A 7,814-nucleotide genomic window follows, 5' to 3' on the forward strand; every position below is an offset into this window, starting at 1 on the left:
ATAGCAATAAAAATATTACTATATATATAACTGAAGGAACTGAAAACAACATGGGTGACTAATTTATCGATTCAATGTAGATAGCTTTCTCTTGCAGCCATTTAATTACCAGGTCAATATAAATGGTATGTTTTCCGATAGAGTTTCCAAGGCTACTGTTGAATCAATAATATGTTTATGATGGGTCTCTAAGGGATAAACCTCGACTCACGTGCCAGGAAACCAGTGCTAATCTCTTTAAGCTGCCAGTTTACCCTCGTTCTGAATAGTTATCTAGTTCAATTAACTAAATAGATAGATAGATAACCTTAAAGTCGGAAGCTTTATTTATGAAAACTTTATCAACTGAAACAAGTTAACATTATCAATTGAAACAAGCTGTTGACGTTTAACTTGATATTTCCAACGCACAACAACAAGAAAATATAGATAAGAAAAGAAAACAATTTAACTTTTGCATCCATGGTCATATAATCAAAGGAAAAGATCTATGATTTGTCTGGTAGAGTCTAGCATTAATACTAAACACCAGTGGATGTAGTTTCAAACTATCGACAGCACACAAGAACAATAAACCGACTAAGTTTACGACCCTACTGTTTATTAATCATTTACTGCAACCTGCTGTCTACGGCTGGGAAGTAATCCCAAATAACAGCAAGGATCGTTATGTATATGTGTGTATAGCTGCCAACTGAGTCAGGATTTTGTATATCGATTTGACTGTTTTAATAAAGTATGTCGTCATGATAAAACAGGTGTACATATATATAAATATATACATGGCTAAATAATCCATTTGAATGCATAATTAACTCAATAAGAGTGTGTGTATATATATATATATTTCAAAGAGTTTAAAAAGGTTTTTAAAGATATACCTGTATTTCATATCTTTAAAAAAGATATACCTGTATTTCATATCGTTAGTTCCCTTCTCAAAATAGTTTCAGTGTTTAATGCTCACAAACACGTGTATTAAGTCAGCTTAATAACATATTCTGGATTTGCAATACCATATGTGCTATTGATATAAGCGAAAGTTTATAACAAGGTTTTAATTGTTAGCTCATTTTGGTGATACGAAGCATATGAGGTATGAAATTTTCTATTTTCGAACCTCTTCACGGGAACACTCTGCTATGAAAATAAGTGTTATCAAATTTAAAGCTTATCTATTTCATCTATATTAATTGTTGCATAGACCAAACAACGGGTAATATTCATACTGTACCCCTTAGTGTCACGCGGTGTTAGCACCAAGTTCACAGAACAAGACCCCGAAATCCTCGTGTAATTTAATATTTTAAAGTTGGCTCGTGCGGCTTATTGGTCAGAATACGATACCAATTGTCGAACTTGTTCGCCCTTTGACCCGTTGGTTCATTATATGGTAATAGTATATCTCATATTTCTTTTTTAAAAGCCCAAAAGTTTGTAATGGGTGGTTTTTTTGACTAGCTGCCTTTCATTCAAAGATAGGAGTGTCTAGCGCAGATAACCCTAAAGTAGCTTTGCGCGAAACCGAAAAAGCAAATAAAGATATTTCAAATCGAATAGCTGTGAAGTTTAATTAAAGAAGAACTCCTGGTATTACAGGAGTATTGGTGTTGTCAAATTAAGTAAATAAATTACAACAATATCTTTAGCTCTTTCGTACCCTTAACTTTTATTGGTATTCTCGTGTTTAAACATTTGATAACATAGAAAGCTCTATAAATTGCGTATTTAGTTTTAAACATTTCAAAAGGTTTCCTGTTTTATTATATATCAAACAATTCGGCTAACTTCTGCTAATACTATCCGTAGATATGATATAGGTTGAAAATATTCAAATACGTTGTCGGGCTTCTCAAACCAAATAGTAAATTATGTAACTTGCGTTAGCATGCAACTCTAAGGTACTAAAGGTTCTGAACGCTTTTAAGGTTTAATCCTATTAAAAAATACATTTCCAGGTAATTAAAAAATAACAATGAACATTCGATTTTAGAGGGAGCACATCGTATGTAAAATACCTAAAAGAGCCTTTAAAGTGAAGATACAATAAAAATGCAAGTTATTTTAACCAATTAAATAACTATTTTAGGGTTATCGAAATTTAAAGAAAAATACTAATTTTGTACTCATTTCATATCCTTCTTTAATGTTTTTCTCACATTTGGAGTAAAGCCCTACATTGAAGAGAGGGAAGTCTCCCAATGGAGCAACAGGAAGTTTACAGGTTTACAATGCTAAAATCAAGAATTTGATTCTCCTTGGTGGACACAGCAAACAACTCGATATGACTTTGCTATAAAACGCACACACACTCTATTCTTTAAAACTGTGTGTTTACCACATTAACGTTGTATCATGTTTTCATGTTTATTGTGCTTTGACTTCGCTCATTTGCTTCAGATCGGTTCCCGAAACCAAGAGAATCCTTATTTAAAGGTTTAGAGAAATTATTTAGGATGTTCAAAATGAATATTTTACTTGATTCATTTATTAGATACATGCAAAATATAATTTTGTAAGACACTGATATGTCTTTAAAAGCTCACTTGTATTAAATGTATCATGCGTTAAATTATATTTTATTAATTTGCTAGAAATAAGCTCTGACACAGATTCGTATTGTTTTTCATTAAATACCCGCCTGTGAAGAAAGTAGTGTACTTTTGATAGACGTGGCTGAAATGTATTTCATTAATTTATTTTATAGACATTAACACTCCTACGAAAAGTGGGGTCTAATAGGCCCCAGAGCAACTTGAAAGGTTATTAATATTAGGCTAATAATTTTGTATTTAAATGAAATTGCCATTTAAATCCATTAATGAATGGATTAACGAGATTCCCACTGTCCCTATCTACTATCTAGCGAAACCACAGCCAGGGGAACGGGCTTGGAGAAATCAGGACTAGAAACGTCTTTTCGTAGGAGTGTTAAACATTTTCTTTCCGATGCATTCTATAGAATAAATCAAACATTTCCAGTTTAGTGGGAACATACAAAATACTCTAGTATACTGTCTGCTCATTTAAATTAGCCACCAGGTCAACAAAGAACTCTAACATAACATACACTAATCTAGAGTGTTTATATATACAGCAAAAGTATATTTTTAAAAAGGCAGAAACTAGTGTTTTGTAAGTGTTAAACACTCACTTTCAATTCTTTATGATGTAAATCAGTCATCTGTTGATCCGTAGCAATCTGAAAGCAAATGATTCGTCATTCAACTTGCAAATGACCTAAGAAGGTCGAAACGTTGTTCTGTAATTCATTGTAATTGAAGTTTTAATACCCATGCCACCCGCCTTTTGAATATGTTTGTTACTTCGAGCAAGTGCCTCGCCATCATGAGAAACTTAAATAACCTTGTCCCTTGTTTAAAGGTGTTACTATTAAGCAATTTTCATTAACTTCTACCTGCGCAGACCAAAACCAAGCATTATCCCAATAATGAATGTATCTAACTCATTATGCTTAGAATGCGTTGATTCACCAATATGATGCTGTCGGTTTAAGTGAAATTGCATCCATATGTTCAAATATTTCTCTGAGGTTTGTCCTAAATCCAAAGACTAAGTTAACAGTGCAAAACGACAGTAATGAAAAAAACAACGATTGCATATATGGCAATCAACCAATACTAAAGAAATAATAGAATGTAACTTACTAGCTGAAGTATCCATCGTCTGGGCGGAACTTATCTAAATTCATGATTAATGAAAAGTTATCTCAGAGCATGAAAAAAGTTGCTTCTTTTATTGTAATTGTAGAAGACGCCCATAAAAACTCAAAATACAAAACTGCAAATTTGAATATACTTTATGCATATAAACATGTTTAATAGCAAACTGAATGAAAAATGAAATCGTATGATAAACAATTGTCGTTTCTTTTTAATTAGCCCAAAAGCTACACAGCTACACACTGTGCTATTTGTACTCTACTCACCACTGGTATCGAAACTCGGATTTTAGCGTTGTAAACCTACAGACATGTTGCTGTGCCACTGGGGTGGCAAATTGTAAAATATGTTACAAAATTCTATAAGTATAATGATAAAAATGATAGGAGAAATCTCGCCTGAAAATGAGTTTACGAGTTTGGGCCATGAAATATTGGACTGTTATCGAACTTTCATTGTGTTCAATAAATATTAGTAGTAAACATAGAGGCATAAAATGTAAAATATTTGATATGGTTGGTTTTTAAATTTTGCGCATAGCTACGCGAGGGCTATCTGCGCTAACCGTTCCTAATTTTGCGTTGTAAGACCAGAGGGAAGGCAGCTAGTCATCACCATCCACCGCTAACTCTTGGGCTACTCTTTTACCATCGAGAGTAACCGTCACATTATAATGCTCCCACGGCTGAAAAGGCGAGCATGTTTAGTGGGACGGGGGTTCGAAACCGCGACCTTCAGATTACGAGTCGGGTGCTTTAACCACCTGACCATGCCGGACCTCACTAATTTAGTACTGTAAGACTAGAGGGAAAGCAGATAGCTATCACCACCCACTGCTAACTATTGGGCTACATTTTTATCAAGGAATAGTGGGATTGAACATCATATTATAACGCCCCATGGCTGAAAAAGCAAGTATGTTTAATGTGATTGGGACTTTAACCTGCGACCTTTATATTACGAGCCGAGCATTTTAACCACCTGGCCATGCTGAGCCCCTTTCTTACTGAAATTTATTTTGTCAAATAAGTGGTAACACTGCCTCTTTAAATCTCAGAAGATATTTTTGAACTCTATGAAATTTAATTCTTTAATTTTTGTTAACAAGAAATTTAAATAAATATATTTATCTTCTATGCTTAAGACAGAACTATTAAATTTATCTTGATACTAACTACCTCGTGATAGTAAAACACCATAATTACTATTTTTCAAAGAAGATAACATGGCGCTATCGATACTTAAAAATATTAAAGTGATTGAAGTTATTTTTAATAAAATCATGCCACCACAAGGGCAAGATGGTAAACTACTACTGAGCTGTTTAATCAGGAACTACTCCTGCTTTTATGCTGGTTCGTACAAAAGGGAAATAAAATATGTTTCTATGCATGTGGTGCTAAGCCTCATCTTCCCGTTATATTGTTTGTTTGTTAGAGCTACTCTAGGAATATTTGCTCTACTCTTCCCCAATTTAGAAGTGATAGAGTATATAGAATGTTACTCTTTATCGACAAGAAGTGCAATTGACCCTAAATTATAACGCCCTTACGGCTGAATGAGCAATTAATTTCATTGGCAATATTCGAACCCTTGACACGCAGATCGTGAGCAGAATCAAGCCAAGATATTAGTAGTGCTCCCGTATATATTACAATTACACTTTGAAACCTGTATCAGTATATTTAATCAGTTGTTGTTGTTGTTTATTGTTTTTGAATTTCGCACAAAGCTACTCGAGGGCTATCTGTGCTAGCCGTCCCTAATTTAGCAGTGTAAGACTAGAGGGAAGGCAGCTAGTCATCACCACCCACCGCCAACTCTTGGGCTACTCTTTTACCAACGAATAGTGGGATTGACCGTAACATTATACACCCCACGGCTGGGAGGGCGAGCATGTTTAGCGCGATGCGGGCACGAACCCGCGACCCTCGGATTACGAGTCGCACGCCTTACGCGCTTGGCCATGCCAGGCCTGTATATTTAATCAGTGTCTTTATTTTATTAATTACTCTGCGTAAGAAACATAACAGATTTAGACAACTTGCATCGTTTTGTTCAATAACTGTTTTATTCCGGGCATCCAAAAAATTAAATATTTAGAATAACTCAGAATAAAGCTATCGATTATCACAACTTCAAAGAAAAATTATAGATAACCAACAATAAATCATTTTAAATCATCATTCTTCTATATATTTTCTTCTTGACAAATAATTTCAGTTGTTAAAGATAAACTTGCATCTTCACTTCTGGTGAACCAAAAATACATTATATTCCTGTTGATTAGGTTGGCCCGGCAAGGCCTAGCGCGTAAGGCGTGCGACTCGTAATCCGAGGGTCCTGGTTCGCGCCCGCGTCGCGCTAAACATGCTCGCCCTCCCAGCCGGTATAGGGGTGTATAATGTGACGATCAATCCCACTATTCGTTGGTAAAAGAGAAGCCCAAGAGTTGGCGGTGGGTGGTGATGACTAGCTACCTTCCCTCTAGTCTTACACTGCTAAATTAGGGACGGCTAGCACAGATAGCCCTCGAGTAGCTTTGTGCGAAATTCAAAACAAACAAACCTTTTGATTAGTGGCAAAGGAAAACTTCTAATGGAATTTACTAGGATCTCTTGCACTTATTCAGTTTGTATTGAGTGCGTTTGGACACATCATGTTTTTACTTGAATCCAACTATGTTAAATTTGTGACGTAATATGTATATTTAACCTTTTAGTTTACCCTTTCATTTTGAGATAGAGTTTAGCGTAGCTTGAATATATGGCAACAAGTTTTAGGTTTTCAAGGTTTATAAAGCCACTCTATTTCCCTGCTAGCCTACTTTTCTATCGAAATGATCTACTGATTGCTCCATTAGCGAAGGTTTTCCGCATTTTGAGATCTTGCAGGGATTGTCTAATGACCACATCACCACTTCTAATGTCTCTAAGTTTGTTTTATTGAGATTCTCTTCACCGATGGTAGAGCACATGTATTACAGTTAAGACTAAAGAAACTCTGACAAGGAACTATTAATGGTTATTTACCTTCTAATCCATAAGTAAAACAGCCAAACCATTTTGTTTCTTGTTCTTATCCAATCTGGTTAATGTCTGGGATAAACACTAATTATCTGTATCCCAATACTATTAACTGGAAGAAAACCATTGATATATTTTACCAGGATAAATTGTCAAAAAGACGAGTGGCTCAACGTTGTATACAACACAAGAAACTTCATTTCAAAACCCGAGGTGGACGGAGCCTAGATAGCCACTTTTGTAAGTTTGTGCTTGCTTAACTTCAAACAAACAAAACCGACGAGAAATTTGCAAAACTTATTATGTCCAAACTGTTCCCTGTTTATCTTAAGCACTGGAATAAATTCAGTCCTTTGTTAATAGGAACATTTTGTGTTTTCTAGCAAGATAGTTACGAAAATAAAAGTACTACCATTACGATAACCTTATATGTATGTGACAAAAATAATACATTCGTATTATTCTCCCGACAAGTTTGGCTTCGACATGGGCGGTTGATTACGTAATCGACTCGTATCCTGCGAGTCGCTGGTTTGAATTCCCTGTTCTACCGAACATACTCGTTCTTTAGACAAAAAGAGTAGCCCAATAGTTAGCGGTAAGTGGTGATGAATAACTATCTTCCCTCTAGTCTTTCACTGCTAAATTAGGGATGGCTAGCGTAAATAGCCCTGGTGTAGTTTTGCGTGAAATTCATAAGAAACCGCTCCTAGTGACACAGCAGTATTTTTAGGGACTCACACCGCCAGAAAGCAGGTTTCGATACTCATGGTGGGCATAGAACAGACAGTCCATTGTGTAGCTTTGTGCTTTATTTTGAACAAACAACAACAATCATGACAAATCATATATAAAAACGATATTGTCAAATACAATAATTAGAAAGGGTGAACAAATTCATTTGGGGGTTATTCCACATTAAATTAAGATTAGAAAATAGTAAAACGTATTATTACTATTGTAATAGAATAGCTTTATATCATTCATTCATTTTGAGTACTATGTTGTTAACGGCTTTATCTTTTTCTTTATCGTGTAAGAGTAGTGAATTAAATATCGGTCTCTTTTCCCAGAGACGGTTCGTGTTTTTTTGTTTATAAATTTC

Source organism: Tachypleus tridentatus, chromosome 12 (genome assembly GCF_004210375.1).
Source record: "Tachypleus tridentatus isolate NWPU-2018 chromosome 12, ASM421037v1, whole genome shotgun sequence".
In the NCBI taxonomy this organism is placed as follows: domain Eukaryota; kingdom Metazoa; phylum Arthropoda; class Merostomata; order Xiphosura; family Limulidae; genus Tachypleus; species Tachypleus tridentatus.